At 40.6% G+C, this 19,681-nt stretch overlaps 1 protein-coding gene across 4 annotated transcripts in view; it reads left to right on the top strand.

The window, feature by feature from the left end:
* Positions 1-235: 235 nt before the first annotated feature.
* MYO1B (myosin IB) overlaps positions 236-19,681 on the top strand; it is a 137,143-nt gene continuing 117,697 nt past the window's right edge. For 2 of the 4 annotated variants that reach the window (XM_087919784.1, XM_026696886.2), the window contains exon 1: positions 251-505. The gene's annotated coding sequence lies outside the window, so the exon portion shown is untranslated. Of the gene's footprint in view, positions 506-990; positions 1,000-19,681 lie in introns of those variants that run through there. The other 2 variants (XM_026696887.2, XM_087919783.1) reach the window with 2 other exon arrangements.

The raw sequence follows: 19,681 nt of genomic DNA, 5'->3' as shown, positions 1-19,681 counted from the left end.
GTTCGCCCGTCCAGCCGGATGTCACTGGCGTCTCGCCCCCGGGTCCCACATTAAAACTTTCGCTCCCTTGAAAGGCGGCGGCTGCTTGAGGGCGCCGCTGGGGGTCGCTCGCCTCCCCTTCGCGCGAACCTCGCCTGCCGCAGCGGAGGTGTGGAGCTGAGGCGGCGGCGGCGGCGGCGGCGCGGCCCCGCCCCGAACCGGGCGACTCCAGACCGCGAGTTCATTGCCACGCCCCCTGCTTCTGTGAGGCGGGGAGGGGCGTGGCCGTCCTTGCTGCAGGCTGAGTTCCTCGGGAACAGGCTGCTTTTCGGAGGAAAAAGCCGGACGGATTCCAGCCTGAGCGGGAGCCTCGCAGCGCGACTGAGAGCGAGAGCGCTAGCTGGGAGTTGGGCAGCCCCAGGGAGCTGTCCCGCTTTTTTTTCTCTCTCTCTCTCTTTTTCCTCGCCGCTTGCGAGGATCGAGAGGCGCATCTGGACGGAGACGGGGATTGCCTAGAACGAGAAAGGTGCGGAGAGGCGCCGTCCCGCTTGGGCTCCTTGGCCAGATTTGGCTTTTGTGGTGTGGATGGTCTCGCGGGTGTCCTGCTTTTCTGCGCTCTTCAGGTGCTCCGATTGCGGGGCTGCCTGCGGCTTGCTCTCCTGATCGCCAAAAGAGGGGGGCTGGTGGGGGGAGGCGGTGAGAAATGCATGGTGGTGGGCACAGAGGGGGCTTTGGGGTGGGAACGGGGAATTTCAGGAAACCAGTGGACACAGAACGAAGATTTGGCGCCAGAAAACGGGGGAGGAGGAGGAGCAGGAGCAGGGACGATGTCTCGGAGCCTTCTGGGTTAAAGGTCTTGCTAAGAGGCAGCGCTGGCAAAGGAAGCAGAAAGCTGCAGTGATTTAGGCAGGGACTTTGGGAATAACGAAGGGGACGACTTTGCAGAAGAGGGGAGAGAAGGGGGTTTGAGGGGAGGAAGAGCAGGGGACCGCCTAGACTGAGGACCGTCTTTATTCTGCGGTAGATGGGCGACAATTAAACTGGTGGGCAGGAAACAGGAGATGGAGTGGCATAAAACCCTTGCAGGGCTGATGAATGGGCTTCAGGAATGCAAGATGGGATCCAGGGAGAGAGGATGGGAATAGAGAATTGGGGGTGAAAGAGGAGGGACAGGGGCTGAATATATTGGGTGGTAGGGAAGAGGTAGGTAGGTGGTTTGGGTGTTTGAAGAGCAGGTGAGATCTGGAGGGACAATTTAGAGTGCATTTCCTGAACGTTTAAGTGAAGCTGAAGAGACATGGTGCAAGGATCTACATTTTTCTGAGAGGAAGGTTGCAAGCTGTTTGTGATTTTCTCCAGGGAAAGTTGGATTTGGATTACAGTAGTTAGTTCTCAGGTGTCCTTTTCTTGCCTGCCTGGTCTTTGTTTAGTCTCAAGGACACTGTTTGTGTGTGTGTGTTGTGTGTGTGTGGTGCCTGCAGAGGGATTGAAACCAGATTCTAGGATTTTAGATTTCAGTCTGCTAAGCCCTGAAGCGATTTAGGGTGTGCTTCCAATTTTTGGTCCTTACAGTCGCTTTGTTCAGGATGTCTGTGCTTGATTGGGGATTTGTTTTAGTAAAATCCAGAGGTAACAATTTAGTTGCAACAAGTTCTCTGTTGGCTGAGCTGCAACTGAAGCGATTTAGGGTGTGCTTCCAATTTTTGATCCTTACAGTCACTTTGTTCAGGATGTCTGTGCTTGATTGGGGATTTGTTTTAGTAAAATCCAGAGGTAACAATTTAGTTGCAACAAGTTCTCTGTTGGCTGAGCTGCAACATGGCAGGGAATAAAGTTGTTGCTGCTGGCGGACTCTGTATTTTGCCTCTGTTTTGAACTGCTATTATCAAGTTCTTTGCAAACAGAAACTCCATTCAGTAAATAGTTGTTCACAATGACTTCTGCAAGCCTATCCTTGAATGGGGGTGCAATTGTGACAAAAGGCTTACCTGTTTTTTTGTGTCTCTTCCAGAAGTTCAAGCCTTTTCCTTAAGAAAGCAAATATATAGTTTCTTCCTATTGCCTTTCTCATTGTATCCAGATATGCACACACCTCTAAAGTGCAGCTTTTTTACATAGCCCACTGGGGTAGGATCAGTTCTGTTCATTATCTGAGAAAGGATGGTTAGCCCACATGTGAGGGGATGTCTGTCAAAAGGAATTGAGGTGTCATTGTTCCTTAGTTGTGTAGTATGTAACACTATTGTGAGAAAATTTTCCAAGCGCTCTCTCATTCTGTTCCATCCACAGAAGAATTTAAAAGATTAAGACAGGCTTGCAATTAAGTCAGTAAAACTTACATGCCCATCTGTTCACACTTGTGTCATCATTTAGTCCATTGTGCTTTCCTATAAGAGAATCAACTACTCTTCATTTTAAGAAGATTTCCCTAAAGACTATTATTTGTTTTAAGAAGACTGCCAGATGATTTATAAGCAATTTGTTTATCAAAAACATCTAATCACGATCTGTGTTAACCTCCTTTAAATTGTTTCTCCTTGGGGCTCTGCCTGTTTTCTCTTTCATCCAGTTGGTATCTTGTCTTAACTTAGTGGAAATTCATGGATTGAAATTTCTTGCATCAGTGTCTCAAGCTAGGAATGTTGCAGACATCCCTGGGAAATGAATAAGGCAGTAATGAAACATTTCAACTATATTTGTGACAAATTAGTAAAGGGGAGAAGCTGTAGATCAGGGAAAGTAAAGCAATCAATTTATCACTTGTAAAGAGGATTTGTAGATGGGCCTTTGCTATTTATTTCATCACAACTGTAGGATGAGTTGGGCTGAGAAAGAGAGGCTGTCCAATGCTAAATCAGCAAGCTGCACCAATTTGAACCAGAATCTCCTTGATCCAAGTCCAGTACCTTAACATCTATAAAATGGGTCTCATTTTATTTGCTTTCCCACCATTCTTCATTGACAAATAAATCTTCTGTTTATCACTACTGTGATATTGGAAGAGGGTTCATGAGGCTACAAAAATGTGCTTGAGAGCTACAAACCTACCCTAATTTTAAAGGAAAATGCGTTGTGAATTTATGTGTGAAATATTTGGTTTATATTATTTGATTACCTAATGCAATTTGAGTAATCAGTTACATTTATAAAGAAGAGTTGCCAAAACATATTAACATAGTTACATATGCATTAATATATAACCATCATATTGTTCATTTTTGAGGTAAGCAACTTTAGACAAAGCAGAGAAAAAGAGTATAGTAATTTGGAAGGATTGAAGCATAAAATATCAGATCAGATCAGATGAGCCTGAGCCTGCTAGCCTTTTGTAAAGCATTGGATGTACTTCAGGTCCTAAGGGTCAGGAGGTCGGATGGCCTGTTGAGCTGTCTCTCTTAATTGTTTTGTTTGGGTTTATGCTTAGTGACCATTGTAGGTTTTAAAATTATTTGTACCTTATGTGTGTATGGATGTATGGATGTGTGTATGCATAAATATGTCTGTGTTTGGGTGCATATGTGTATTTGTAAACACATATCAGCTGCCCAGAGTCACACAAGTTGGGCAGTCATATAAAAGGAAGGAAGGAAGGGAAATTTAGTTCATACTAAATACTCATTTTTTATTTTATTTCTGAAAACCATTCCTGCTTCCTCAGTTCTCATTCATCAATTCATACATTGTTTCTGGTTCCTTAAAATCATTACCTTTCTGAGGGGCGTGGTGGCTCACATGGTAAGACGCTGGACTTGAGCACTGCTGAGGTTGGCTGCTTGGTGGTTTGATTCCTGTGAGCGAATAAACTGCGCAGGGACAAGAAAGCCTCCCCAGAATGCCTACTGGCGGGTAAAAATAACACCGCCTGAAAATATTCCTTTCACAGAGGTAGCCGGCCACCTCGTGATCCCTGGCTATCACGTGTCATATACTAAATAAATAAATTACCTTTTTCTTTTTGAAGAACTCATAAATACCATCCAGTCACAATTTCTGTCTTCTTTTTATTCATTCAATTTGCCTTCATTTTATTAGCTTTCTGATTTGATTCTCATTCATTCTCACCTCAACATCTTTTTTTTGTACTGGGTACTTATTGTTTAATTCAACTTAGATTAATTTAGAAGTCATTCATTCCTGATGCTATCTCTTTGTTTTGCAATGCATATTTCTCAAGTGACCCATTCTAATTGCATTCAGTTTTATGTTTTTTCTGTTATAAATTAAGTCTCATTTTCATAAAACTGGTTGGCTGTATTAAAAGCACAGTATCATTTGAATACAGATGATCTGGCCAGTAAATGTTCAGCTCCATTCAGTCGCCCCAACTCTATCCCAGATCAAGGGATTACAGGGTCATAAAAAGAAAAAAAAACATATTCTTCCTGTACACAATGATTGATATTGAAATATTTGCTAGGAATACCATTTATTCTTACCCTTGCTTTACAGCCACTATTATACCACTCTTGTCATATTCAGCACAATCTTCAATTGCATGCTTACCCACAAAAAAAAAAAAAAAATTGAAGCCATTCACTTTATCAGATGCTTTCTCTAAATCAACAATCATCAACAAAAGTAGATTTACTTTCTCACATTTATCCATTTCTTATTTAGCTGCTAAATAGCAAAAAATCAGGTCTACACATTCCCTACCTAGCAGAAACTCTTACTTTATTTCGTGTGTAAATTTTGCTTCTTGGCATTTTTTAAAACCTTGCAGTCAGAATTTTGCCCAACACTTTACCAGGCTCCATTGACAAACTATTTCTTCTTAGTGTTCTGCATTTAGTTCTGCTACCTTTGTATAGGAGAATAATAGCACCATTCTTCCAATCACCAGGCAAAGTATAGTCTTCACATGCTTGTTAAACAAGTTGCACAACCACCTTGTGAACAAAACATCCACATGTTAACATTTCTCCAATTACACTGTCTATACTTTCAGTCTTTCAATTGTTCATCCTTATAGAATATATAATTTTCTTTTCACAAACATTTAGATATTTATCTCAATTCTAATTTTGGATTTGTCACTATCATTTCTATTCAAATCCCCGATGGACACCTTCTCAGTATTCTTTCACTTTACTTTTACCCAAATATCTCACCTCTTTGTTTTTAATTTCATTCACTCAGCTGTAAGATCATTCTTACTCCTTTTCACTCATGTCTTGCTTCTTCTAACCATTAGTTGCCTGCCTTTTCTACACTGTTTGCAATTATCCTTCTATAGGCAAGAAATAAAAAGATAGTTGCAAAGAGTGATCCTTGTCAGCAATTCATTTCAGTTACAGTATAATGGGAAGGATAAATAAGCCTTCACTGCTTATTTATTTTATAGGAAAGAGCAGTTAATATCCTTTTAGCCTCAGCTCATGAAGATCCTCTAGGTTAGCTTTCTGCTATAGTTTTACTCTAAATATTATGGATTAACTTTTGTTCTGAGACAGTGACTGTTATTGTGTTCTGTAAAAAGCTGTTTCTCCTGAAATGTAGTATACAGTAAAGAAGGTGTAGTGCCCTCTTAATAGTATCGTAGATTGGAATGAGACTTAGATTATCAAGGCCAATACTTTGCTCAATGTAGAAATCTAAATTTAAGCATTACTGTCTACCTCCCCTAAAACATCCAAGAAGGGAACCCATCTGTCCCCAATGATTGGAATATTATCCAGAGGCTCATTTTCAGGAATTAAAAAAAAACCAATAGATAAAAATCTTATCTTTCTGTCACATAAATCCATTATGCCATGTTATACACTGGAACGGGAGGTGGGGGAAATCTTGTTTATCTTCTGTGTGATACCCTTTTAAATACTGGAAGACTGCTATCTTATATATTTGACAAATTTATATGGCCATCAAACTCACTCAGAGGTGACTCTGAACAGCTTATAACATTAAAAACCCACAACATGAATACCCATATCCTTCCCCACTACGGCAGCAGCAACACTTATTATTTATTCCACTTTTATCATCTGCATCTCTATAATTGTCTGGTTTGGTTCTGCAACCCAACAGGACAGACACAGACTTCAGAGGATAATTAGGACTGCAGAAAAAACAATTGCTACCCACCTGCCTTCAATTGAGGACCTGTATACTGCACAAGTCAAAAAGAGGCCTGTGAAAATATTTACAGACCCTTCACATCCTGGACATAAACTGTTTCAACTCCTTCCCTCAAAACGGTGCTTATAGAGCATTGCACACCAGAACAACTAGACACAAGAACATTTTTTCCCCAAAAGCCATCACTCTGCTAAACAAATAATTCCCTCAACACTGTACAACTAATACAAAGTCTGCACTACTATTACTGTTAATCTTCTCATCACTCCTTATCACCCATCCCCTCCCACATATGACTGTATGACTGTAACTCTGTTGCTTGTATCCTTACTATTTATATTGACTGTTTCCTAGTATGATTTGATTGCTTATTGTATCCTATGACTATTGTTAAGTGTTGTACCTGATGATTCTTGACGAATGTAACTTTTCTTTTATGTATACTGAGAGTATTTGCACCAAGACAAATTCCTTGTATGTCCAACCACACTTGGCCAATAAAGAATTCTATTCTATTCTATCATCTTTTCTCAAGGCTAAACATCTTCAATCTCTCCTCATAGGACTTACTTTCTAATTCTACTTTCACTCAAGTTTCTCTGAATCCTTCTTAGAGATATTTGATGTTTGATATGAACTATGGAAGAATGCATCAGAGGAATAATTATTCCACACAATTTCAGAACAATAGTTCTGTTGATCCAGGCCAAAATTGCATTTGCCTTATCTAGCAGAAATGTCACACTTAATGACTCAAATTTGATTTATGGTTAATTACTGTTCTAAGATATTTTTTTCATAAGTCAGGTATCCTACATTTGACTTTTGTTCCGAAGTTAAGAACTTTGTATTTGTCTTAATGAACTTCATCCTGTTGCTTTTAATCTATTTTTAGGACCTAATATGTTCATTTTGAATTTTATTTCTGTAGTGTGGTTATTGTCCCATTCAGTTATGTATCATCTGCAAATTTAAAAAGTCCTTCAAACTCTTCCATCAAATTGTTAGTAAAATATTACAGAACATCCAATTTACCTTTTGACTTTTGAAAGCATGTGGTGAAAACTCTTTCAGAATAGATAGGAACAGCTGTTATGTAAGATTTATATAAAAACAATTCTGGGCATGTGAGCACATTTCTAAATAAAGTACTAAATTAAGCTGCAATCTCCTTCCATTTTTATGGGAAATAGATAAATAAAGGTGAAGCTAGAATATGCCACATTCCCCTATCCACTAAGCCAATAAGCTATCCAATAAGCCTGGCATTTACTTGAATATTTCAAAACGTTCAGAAGAGTATTCCATACACATAAAATCATCTTCGATGTACAACCATTCAGTTAACGGCTCTTCAAACTTCCATTGCACTGAACTAAGTGATTGATGTAGTAGTGCCTGAATTTTGATCGTGTGGCCATGGGGATGCTGCAAAAGTCAAAAGTGTGAAAACTGGGGAAAAAGTGATTTATGACACTTTTTTTTACTAGTTGTCACACTTGCAACCGTTGCAGCATCTCTATGGCCATATGATCAAAATTTGGCAACTGATATGTATTTATCACAGTTGTACTGATCCGGGGTCATATGATCACCATTTCTAACCTTCCCAGCCAGCTTCTGACAACAAAAGTCAATGGGAGAAGCTGGATTTACTTAACAACCATGTGATTCACTTAATAATTGCAGTGATTTGCTTAGCTGTAGCAAAAAAAAATAATTGTAAAATGGGGTAAAACTTACTTAACTGCCTTGCTTAGCAATGGAAATTTTGGGCTCAGTTCTGGTCACAAATCAAGGAATAGCTGTATTCTGTGTCAGTTTTAATCTTTGTTCTGCAAGCATTTCTGTCATGGGCTACTGTAATGTTCCAGCTGTTCTGTTTTTATAATTACAATCAGAATGAAATAATTAATTTGAAAGGAAGGATGAAATCCTGGAAATCATGATTGAGCTGTCCCTCAAGTTTATATCTAGCACATTTTAGAAAGATTTCCCTGGGAAAGCATACAGTTATGGTGATTTTAAGACAAATGCATAGTCAATCAGTTTTATGTTTCAAGTAATTTTTTTGTACATGGTATTTTATCCTACTGTCTGAGAGTTAAAATGATCTATTTTTGTCTGCTGTGCCTAAGATAGTCATTTTATTATAATACATGCATCTTCTATGCAGTCTTTTTTATATCTAACTTCTCTATTATTGCTTAAAGTTAATTGTGTTTTAGTTTTTTTCAAAACAGACGAATCCAGATATATTAGAAATTATTAAAAATGCTGTATTAATTTTTAACAATGGCAGTGCCACTTTCATACTTTTGCTTTGGATCACTTGTAGAGAAAAGGCACCTAAATATTTTGATGGCATGTTTCATGATTCTTTTAAACACTCTTCAAGAGCTCATCTGAATTTTTGGAGGGCTTCACAGTAGGTAGGCAACAGCAGCTCTGTTCACTGTTCTTCTCTTGCCTGCATGCAGCTTTGCTATATTAAACTTTTTGTACTCACACAGAATTAGGTAAGTATACGTTCTTCTATGTAATCTGAGATCTAAAAACACTCCTCCATATAATTTGAGCAAAGTATTGGATTGTATGGAGAACCATACTTTCATTCAATGCAAGGTGAGTACACTTCTCTGTCAGATCATTCAGTTCAACAGGTGGAAGTTGGGAGTAAGATAAAGAAGAACATTATTTGCACAGATTGAAGCCCCTCAGATGTTCAGATAAAAGCGGAAGTGAACTAATCCAAAATATTTTGTTCCAGTCCATGTAGAAATATCCCACTTCTCCTTTTGGGATTAAGTAGGGATGATCATTGGAAGACCTAAAGGGCCAATTAGGGATAGATCATCATGAAAAAAATGGACAATACTGTATGTTGCCACTAAGAGTTGACGCTGACTTGACGGCACATAATCAGGGATGTGTAGCACTTTAAATTTTAAAAAGCTGCTTTGGAGTGCAGTGTTTCACACATAGCCTCTCTCTGCAAGTCTTAAAAAAACCCAGCTGCTCTTTAGAGTTGCAAACAGATGCTTCGTACATGTCCCTGCGAGTTCATGTATCCCTTTTGGGAATCAGATCTGAAGCATGACACAGCCCTAGGACTAGGTTGCTCTTTGCAATTAAGGGTTCCTCATTTTTCATCTTGCACACAGTGCAGCTGTTCACGTAAAAATAACAAGAGATGGGGTATTCTGTACCCTTCTAAATCTACTAACTGGAGTAGCAATTTTGCTACAATCCCAACAAGTCTTATGCAGTAGTAGTAGAGAGTTTAGGAGTCAACTTCGGCAGGTTCTTTTACATAGTTTTAAAAGTCACCCATGGTAGCTATGTAAAAATACTGGCTGCAGGGCTAGGAATAACAATGACATAGTTAATATTATGTGATATAATATAACATGAATAACAGTAACAAAACATAGTTACTGACTTGGGATGTGGTGATACATGACTAGATAATTCAGTAGTGAGCTTCAGATAGCAGAAGAAAGTAGCAGATAGCTACCTATTTCTAAGATCAATAGGATCTTACACCTTTGTTTGCTAATCAACACATGCAAAAATGCTAAAGGAATTTGTGGAGTGTTAAGCCTGCATTTTTAAAGTCATTGACTAAGTTCTAGCTATCAATCCAATCTCTGGAAGGAAAGTGAGATAAGAAATACCACTGTGATCTTACTATATTCAGTTTATCATGCTGAAGTGTTTATTTCATGTCTATCCACACTCCTATAAATATTTCCTTTGACTACTTTATGCATAGCCTAATGATGATATGACAGTTGAGTGACATCAATTTGACTCTTATGCCATGTGGGATTGACTCATTAGTTCAAACATCTCGTATTAGCTGCAGATACTTGAATTTATCCCATTTTCAAGCATTCAAGAAACTTCTAAAATTGAAATGCTATCTATGATGTACATAAAATTGAATAGGAAAGAATGCTGTTGAGTCACGAATAGAATATTAAACAAGGGATATGAGATGCTACATTTCTCGTAGTCACTGAGAGTTTATCCTTGTACAGATTAATTTATGGTTAATTTCTGGTGAGATTTTAACTGAACTTCCCAAATATCTCAGTTTTCCATTCTCAGATTTTTTGGCACTGTTGCAGTGAGTGATTTTATCTTATTAATATAGGAGAGCCAGGTTGGTGTAGTGGTTAAGACTACAAACCAGACATCTTAAGTTCTAGTCCTTCCTTGGCACAAGGTTAGTTGAGTGAATTTGGGGCGATCCCTCTCTCTCAGCCCCAGGAAGAAGGAGGCGAAGGCAAATCACTTATGAGAAACCTTGCCAAGAAAACTCCATGGACTTATCCAGGTAGTCTCCAAGAATCAGATACCAACGAACAGAAGTGAAAAACAACAACAAGAACAAGAGGAATTTAATCCACCAATTTGCTCATTCATTGCACACAATTCCTGATTACTGTATCTATGATTAACAGGTGAGCTGTTTAAATGAGACTGCTGTTTGTCTTTGAAAAAAATTATATTCTCCACTGAGTCGACAGGAGAATCCAGAGTGGGTAGTCTCATGTCATGTGCTCTTCAGACTGAGTTGAATTCTGAGGTCACACCTCCCTGGTAATGGTCCCCAGTCTTCAACTCAGTCTCAGCTCGTTCAGATGTCTGTTCAGAGGCTCTGAACTTTAGAGACTTTTCTTACTCCCTGGATTCTTCCATTCAATTTCTTTACAAGAGGAGGACCAAACAGCATCGGAACAAGCAACAGAAGCCCCCTGGAAGCTTTCTGCGGCTGCAGAAGGGGGCTGGAGTCCCTGATCGATCATTTGATCATACTCTAAAATAGCCGCGGCAGCAGTGCTTCCGCTTAAGACTGCCTTGCGGCTAGCAGCGAGCTCCCAAATCAGCTGTTGAATGCTCTGGCGCTTGTTACAATTGTTTCCAGTTGGCGGTTCTGAAGGCTAGAGGAGAGCTGTGGCAGCTGTGTGTCACTTAAGACTGCCTTTGGAGCTGTAAGACTGCCTTTGGAGCTGTAAAACTGTCTTTTCAGAAATTTGTCTGCAACTTCTGGCTTGCTGGAAGAAGCCCCAGATCAATACTGCAGCTGCGGAAGGGACTTTCCGGAACAGAAAATGAAAGCAATTTGCAAGTGCCTGCCTTGTTGCTGAACCGGTCTTGGAATAAACTGAGTTACAGGAAATTTGGGATCAGAATAGAGGCTGGAGGAGCTGACCGTGAGGGAACTTCCTCACAACTGAAAGCTCCTTTATCACCTTTGCCTCAGGCTAAAGATAGGAAGATGCCAACTGGATCCAGGTCAGCTGGGTCAGAGAAAGAGTTTGAGAAAGCTAGAAAGGACTTAGAATGTCAGAAGCAGTCAACAGAGGCCAAAGTGGCTGCTGACACCCTTTCTCACCATTTTTCTGAGGACAGGCCTCAGCCAGAGATGATTGCAGGGCCCAGTAACCTATACGTACAAGCCTGGTCTCCATGGGGCTCTAGTGAGAAATATATTAAGCAGGGCCTTCCTTTGCCTTCTTACTTCCCACCTTCTACAAGTGCTATGGCAGATATGGCCGTAGCTACTAGAGAAGGAGAATAACTTGCTGCAAGGTCTGTCCCGGAGGCTACCTTCACTGTGAATCATCTAGCATCCTGGCCACCAAAGACTTATTCCATCCCAGCCTATTTAAACCTCTACTCAAGGCTAAGAGCACGGCTCACCTCAGAAAGCAGCCAGTAGTCCAGGATACCTCCTCAAGATGACTCAGATCCTGAGGACTTCATTTTTACAGTGACCACAGAGGCTGAAGCCATACCTGTGCCCAAGATGTTTCTAGATGTGATCAGGAAACAATGGGTCACACTGGGGGTTTACTCCCGACCCAGTAGTTTGGAGACCACATTTTTCTCTCTTCACCCCCAAAATGTTTCATCCGCTGCCCTGTTTCCAGAGATCTGGCAAAGAGGGACCTCATGGAATCAGTAATTCAGCATTCATTGGATATTCGGGCCATCCAACTGGTGCCTGTGCACCAGAGGGGGCAGGGGTTCTGTTCAATGTTATTCATTATCTCAAAGGCCTCCGGGGTGGTGGGGTGGAGAATGATTCTAAATGTCAGGGGACTCAACAGGCATCTGGTCTACAGAAGATTCAAAATGCTTTCTCTCCATTCCATTCTGGAAGGGATTCAGGAGGGAAACTTCTTGACTTCTATGGATCTCACAGAGGCTTACCTCCACTTGCCTGTTCATCTAAATCACCGAAAATTCCTGTGCTTTTGCTATGCCAGCCACCATGTTCAGTACATGGCTCTCCTGTTTGGCTTGTCATTGGCTCCTTGAACGTTTACCAAGATCCTGGCAGCGGTGGCAGCATACCTCAGAACCCACCAGGATCCAGTGCTACTTGGATGATATCCTGATGGCTTCTCAATAAACATGGACAAGTATCATTTGGTTCCCTTGACCCGGTTTGTACATTTGGGGTCGCTTATAGACACCTCAACCAGATACGTCTTTCTGTCCCAGGAGTGATGGGGCAGCATCAAGGCTTTGACAGGTCAGAACCAGAGGGGCTCCTCTCGCATTGCTGTCTCAGATCCTGGGCAAAATGATCTCCTGTATTGCCATAGTTCCCTGGGCACGATTTCACACCTGGTCCCTGCAGTGGTTTCTGCTTCCCTATCAAAAGGCGGGCTGGGGCAATTCAACAGCGAGGATTCGAGTGCCACCAAGGGTACTTCACTCACTCTGCAGTCCCAGGCTATCACTTGGGGTTGTTGCTTCAAGAAATTTTGAAGAGTGACCATCACAACTGATGCCAGCCTGTTTGGTTGGGGGCCCCATCTGGGATCACAGGTGATTCAGGGACAGTGGACACAAGAGGAGCTATGTCACAATATCAACTGTCTGGAGCTCAGGACAGCTCGGTTGGTCCTCAAAGGATTCCAGCAGGAGGTTTTGGGATAGCCTATTCTATTCCTCACAGACAATGTGGCCACAAAGGCCCACATCAATCAGCAAGGGGACACCAGGTTCAGGTCCCTAATGCAGGAAGTGACCCTACTGTGCCTTTGGGCAGAGAGACATCTACTATTGATATGGGCAGAGCACATCTCATGAGTATGTGCAGGCAGACTGGCTAAGCAGGGCCACAGTCGACCAGTCGGAGTGGTGCCTGCATCCCATTCTTTTCAAGGAGCCTTCGGAGCATTTCGGCCATCTAATTCTGGACCTCTTTGCCTCTCCATCGAATGCTTAACTTCCAAGATTACTTGCAAGGTTCCCAGCACTAGGGGTGGAAGGGGTCAACGTACTGTGCTGTCCATGGCCCCGGGGCCTGTTGTATGCCTTTCCCCCACTTCCCCTGATTTCAGATACAATCAGGAAGGTGCTGTTGGAGAGGGTGGATGTCTTTCTACTAGCTCCACACTGGCCCAGATGACCATGGTTTGCCGATCTGGTAAGCCTGTCAATTTCCAGGCCTTGGAGCATTCCCCTGGATAGAGTCTCTCCCTCAGGGTCCCATCAAATATACAGGGCCCCTGTAACTACAGTTGACTATCTGGCATTTGAGCAGAAACTTTCTGAGATTGGAGAAATTCTCCACAAAGGTCATACGGATGATTCCAGCAGCCAGATGGCCTTCCACCACTAGGATTTATGATGCAATGTGGAAGAATTTCTGTGGTCGGTGTTCAAGATGACAGATTGAACCCACTTCAGTGTTGGTGGCAGATATTCTGGAATTTCTGCAAGACGGTCTAGACAGTGGTCTATCACCGAATGCTTTGAGACGGAAGTGGCAGCCTTGGCTTCAGTGGTGTCATTCGAGAACCTGACCTCTCTCGCCCAGCACCCTAGAGTGAGAGACTTTCTTAGGGGTGCCACAAACCTGAAGCCACCAGTGGTGCACCGGTATCCCACCTGGGACCTACCAAAAGTATTACAGGCTCTGACTGTGGCACCATTTGAACTTCGAGAGGCCAGCCTGTGCCTCCTGAGGTAAAAGGTGGTGTTCCTGGTGGCCATTACATCAGCCAGAAGGATTTCGGAGTTGGTGGCCTTATTGGCGAGGAAGGACCTGTGTGTTTTCCATTAGAACAGGATGGTTCTGCGGCTGGACCCTGCCTTTCTACCTAAAGTGAACTCCTTGTTCCATCATTCGCAGGAGTTGATCTTGCGTGATTTCTGTCCAGAGCCTAAGCATGCTCTGGAGATGAGATGGCATACCTTGGACGTGAGGAGGACCCTCCACATTCACATCAAATGAACCGCTTTTATCAGGAAGACTGAGTCCCTGTTCGTATCTTTTCAACCATCGACTCTGAGATATAAGGTTACACCTTCCACTGTTGGACACTGGCTGAGGGCTTGTATTGACATATGAACTCCAGGCCCTCCCAATGCCCAGAAGGATTATGGCACACTACCAGGAGCAAGGCCATGATGCCAGCTTGGGTGATACAGGCCTCTGTGGAGGAGATTTGTCAGGTGGCGACATGGTCATCATTGCCACCGTTCATCTGACACTATAGACGGGACACCTTTGCCTCAGTGGAAGCAGCCTGCGGCAGACAGGTCCTTACAAGGGGTACATGTCGTGGCAGGAACTCCAGACCAGACCTATGCTTGCCCGTAGGACAGCCAGCTTTGGTATGTCCCACTCTGGATTCTCCTGTCGATTCAGTGGAGAATGGGTGTTGATACTTGCCTGAATGCCATTTCTTGTGGAGTCAACAGGAAAAATCCAGCCCTACCCTGTGGATTGTCTGGTCTAGAGTCCCAGTTGCCTTTGGAATGGAGTAGGATGACTGGATTCGCTTCGCCTTCATTTTGACTGGGGACTGTTACCAGGGACGCATATCTGGAGAATTCAACTCAGACATGAGACTACCCCGTCTGGATTCTCCCATCGACTCCCCAAGAAAGGGCGTTCAAGCAAGTACCAATGCTCATTTCCCCCATATATATCTAATGTGAAGAAAGGGGAAAGAAGCAATCAATTACAAATGCCTTACTCTGGTTCTAGATTGCAGTTATCATAGCCTAATTTTTCTTTATCATTTCTCCTTCAGTGTCCTTTATTAAAAAGCCTGTTTGTTTATTTCTAATTCTGCTCTGATGATTAAGGCATTTAAAAACCAGTCAAACAGAACCCTTCTTGATGATAAGAACTATACTTTCCTGTAAAAGAGCCTAATTTTATAAAGCTAAAACAATGTTTGATATTGTAATGATAAAATTATAAAGTAATATGAAATGGATGTCCTTTCTTTTTCTTATAAACATAGTGGAACTAGCATTACTTTTAATAGTGCATCATTGTGCTGGTCTTTGACCGTAATAAAGACTTGTTTGATTTGAATAGTGCACCATTTTTTGTTTGCTTATTTGGGAAGGGTAGTTAAATACTCAGGGAACATGCGTCAACTGATACTGAATTTTAAATAGTAATCACATGGCTTAATTATAAATACAAACCATCCCTGTGAATTTAGTATATTGTGTGATCATTTTAGTTCAGTTAACCATGGATTGGTAAGTAATGAAAAAGCAAACTTTACATTACATATTTCATGGCTGAATTTTGCAAACCAAAAATTGCTGTTACTCTGACCTGGTTTAATTTTGGGATTAGCCACTGTTTGCACTAACATTTTGTTTGTAATTCAGTCTGTCATGCATATGCAGGCAGGTGTTTATTAACAAAATTGCTCAAGTGTTGGTGTACTTGAGCAATTTGATAATTGCTAGATAATTTTTATACATTTCCAGTGTTTTTCAATGTTGGCAACTTTAAGATATGTGGAACTCAGTTCCCAGAATTCTGGGATATATTGATAGGAAATACTGATTTCTAAGATATTTTAATAAGCATCAAGCTGAAGGAATAAAATAGAATACCTTGGTCTGTGACCATTATAGATAGATTGTACACGGTGATGTTTGCTGGATATAATTTTCATCTGAAATAATACAGGGAAGGCAGAAAGAGCTTTATTAATTTTTCAAATCTATTGAAAGAAAAATCTCAGTATTGAATATTGTATTATCTTGTAGGAATGAGATCTAACCTAAAAAATACTGTAACTTAATGGTACAGATTGGCTGAAATATCATAACTGGTGTACAACTCCTGTCTCCTACAATCTTTGTCTTACTACTGGTAGTCATGTTAAATTTTGCCATCATATGTGTGTGTGTGTGTACATATGTATATATGTGTGTATGTTTATGTATATATATATATGTAAGTGTAAAATCTACAAAGTACAAGATAAAATATGCAATGCTCTGTGGATGCTGGATAAACTATATGTAAGTAGTGGAGCATATCTATCTTACCTTGAGGGTTGGATGAACAGCTTTATTTTCAAGGAATCACATAGATCTGGGGGGGGGAGCAGGGAAGCAGGCAGGGAGGGGAAATATCATTCCAGAGACCATATGTATTTCTTTTCTGCAAGAGGAATGCAAATGTAACCTTTGAAGCATAGATCGAAAGCTAGATTGCCATTTAGCTTTAATCTTAAAATGGTGTAACTTAAAGTTTACTATCACAGTATCATAAGAGGATAGAAAAGAGCTAAAGAGCTCAAGCCTTGTGATGATTCTTTTCATACATATCATTTGAATATAACCATCATTTGGTTATAAGACCAAAAAAAAACCTGTAGAAACCATCAAGGGAGGAGAATTAACATTTGTACTTTTAATATCTGCATGCATTAGTATTATATCTGATAAAAATGGCTTTTGCACTCACTCAGTAGAAGATAACGCTGGGGGAATGATTTGTATCTGATGATTTGTAGCCACTAAAAGGATGAATCTGCTTTAAATTAGCATTCTGAAGATGTTCCTAAACACCTTTACTCAACATTCCTGAATGTTGATGCCTCTATTTTTGCTTTTGTTCATATTGGAATAAAGAACTGTTCCACTATGTCACTGAAGTAGTTTAATGGGGTTTAAAGAAAAGCAGCTCATGTGTATTGATCTGATTGATCTTCTTATTTTAGGTTAGTTTTTCCTCCGCCAGCTCAAGGAAACTTTTGTAGCCTTTTGTTCTCTGGTCTGAACATTGCCATAGAGATGCTATGATAATTGTTGATTTTTTTTTAAGGCAAGGTCAAAGAAATCCACAAACACCATTGAATGGTGAATACTTTTAATAATGTTAAAACACCTTGGCCTGCAACATTTTTCTTAACAGTTCAGATATTCTTCTATGAAGAGTGAAGCCACCTGGCCATGTGCTTTGCCGGGGCTCATCCAGTGACATGAAATATTTTTTGGAAAGAGGGGAAGGGAGACCCTTTGACCTACCAGAACTTGAAAAGTTCAATAGCCAAAAAATGATTACCTACTGCAGTGTTAATATAAAAAACACGCACATAGATTTGTAAAGCCTTAGAATTAGTAGGAATCCATAAAGCCATTGAAGTTTTATCATTGCAGAAATCTTGGCTAAACAGTTCCAGAGACATAGCTGTTTTGCCTATAGTTGAACATATCTAATGTTAGGAAGGTTTTTTTTTCCTAATGTGTAATTGGAATCCATCATTCTGTTGTTTGAGTGTCCTGCACTCAAACAACAGAGAACACAATTGGTAATTCCATATGATGTCCTTTCAGGTATAATTTATGTAAATACATCCTTTAGTGTTTCTTCATGGGATTTAATTTAATTTTTTGATCATCTATATTCCCTTTTTCTGATTTTTTTTCAATTTCTCCGAATCTTTTAAAGTATGGTGTCTTATACTGATCATGTTACTTTAAATGGTGTCTGACTAAAGTAGAATAAAATGGAACTATATCGTAATGAAACCACAGTTTACTGGAGCATAATGCAGTGGGTTTTAATGCAGTGGATCACATTTTTGTTACAGTTTGTAGCTTTGTCATCATAACAGCCTCCCTTTTATGGAACTTAGAGCCCACATTGACTCACATTGCTGAAAAATATTGATACAACCTATAACCATATTGTGGTTGGAAATAAGTAATTTTTTGGTGACTTTATAAGCAAATATTCGCCATGTTACCCTGTCAAGCACAGCTTCTTTCAATTGTTGGATGTTCAACTTTGCATCAGATTTGGTGTTTGATAATTAAAACAGTGAAAAGTTGAATGTCCTTTATAATCTTATTTTCTAAGGTGTTAGTATATAAGTTTATAATGGACATTCAACTTTTCACTGTTTTAATTATCTCTTGTAGGCAAGAAGAATCAAATTTAAGATCACCCCTTTGTTCAGATTTGTATTTCCTAGAGCTTTACTTCAGTGTAAGCAGGCCTCCACTATTCCACTGTTATTTTGGCAGGGACAACTACTGAAGGATCCATCTAAGCCTTGCAAAGGACCTAGAACCTTTAATAGTTAAAAGAGAGAGGCTTCATATGTGCTCATGCACTCTTTTCAGATACTTTCCAGAGCCCATACCCTACAACAGGGGTGTCAAACTCAAGGCCTGTGGGCTGCATTCGGCCCACAGGGTGCTTAGATCTAGCCTGCGGGGCCACTCTGGAAACAGCAAAGGATTGGCCCTTGGTGCCTCTGCCAGTGAAAATGGAGCTCCATTTTCATTGACAGAGGGTTGCAGGAGGCTGTCATGGCCAAAAACAGAGCTTAGGAGCCTGCTGGCAGAGTACTTAGATCGCCACAGGCTCCCCCAACACGAGTGACATTGAGCTGGCCATGTCCACCCCAGCCCCCCAAGGTCAAACACAACCCTGATGAAATCGAGCTGGACACCCCTGCTCTACAACATGCACATGGCTTGGCATTCAAGGCTGAGTGTGGGAATGGGTACAACATTTGGCTCATCTTATTTGCTGTGATTCTAATGTATTGTAAGATAGGATTTTATTGAAGAAAACCGCATCCCCCAAAACATGTAATGTTCTACTACCAGGAAGCAGAGTTTGTAAAAATACATATTTAGGAAAAAAAACATGAAACATATTTAGCTGCCTTACATATTCTTTGCATATGGCTTTGCAGTACTGAATGCAAATCTATTTAGTGCATCATTAACAGAAACAAACAAGACATATAGTACAAAATACGTTATCCTAGTCCAAGCTAATGTGTCTTGGGGGAACACATTTCTCTAATTTTACTTTTGCTAATTATAGGTTGAATTTAAAGTAAGTTTTACTCTTACTGAGTGCATGGATCAAAACTGTGAATTGGTATCTGCGTTATTCCATAATATGTCAATGCTGTATGTTTTACTTTGCTGTACAAACTGTATTTTTCATTGAGAAGGATATCCATGAGTCATTGAAGAATTAATAAGAAATATTAATTGTCTAACCAATGGCCAAAAATCTGTGTCACACCAACAAAGTAAAATATATGAACCCAATTACTCCTGTACTTTCCTTCCCTTTTGTGTCCATTTCATTGTTCTTTTCCTGCACTACAATGTGTTTGCATAAATACTAGACCCAATGCAGAGCATAAATTGAAGCACTTTGAAGTGCCCTCAGGGTCCCTACTCAAAACTGTGAAGTGATTTTAGGGCATGCACACACATGATTTTTACTGAATAGAAACCAAAGGGATGCTTTCCTTGTTGAATGATTTATACAGGTGCATGTCATCTCTTTGAGTCAGAA

Source organism: Pseudonaja textilis, chromosome 1, assembly GCF_049901715.1.
Source record: "Pseudonaja textilis isolate UNSWEBS1 chromosome 1, rPseTex1.2, whole genome shotgun sequence".
Classification (NCBI taxonomy): domain Eukaryota; kingdom Metazoa; phylum Chordata; class Lepidosauria; order Squamata; family Elapidae; genus Pseudonaja; species Pseudonaja textilis.
The sequence above is the reverse complement of the archived record's forward strand: the minus strand, read 5'-3'. Positions and strand labels throughout refer to the sequence as shown.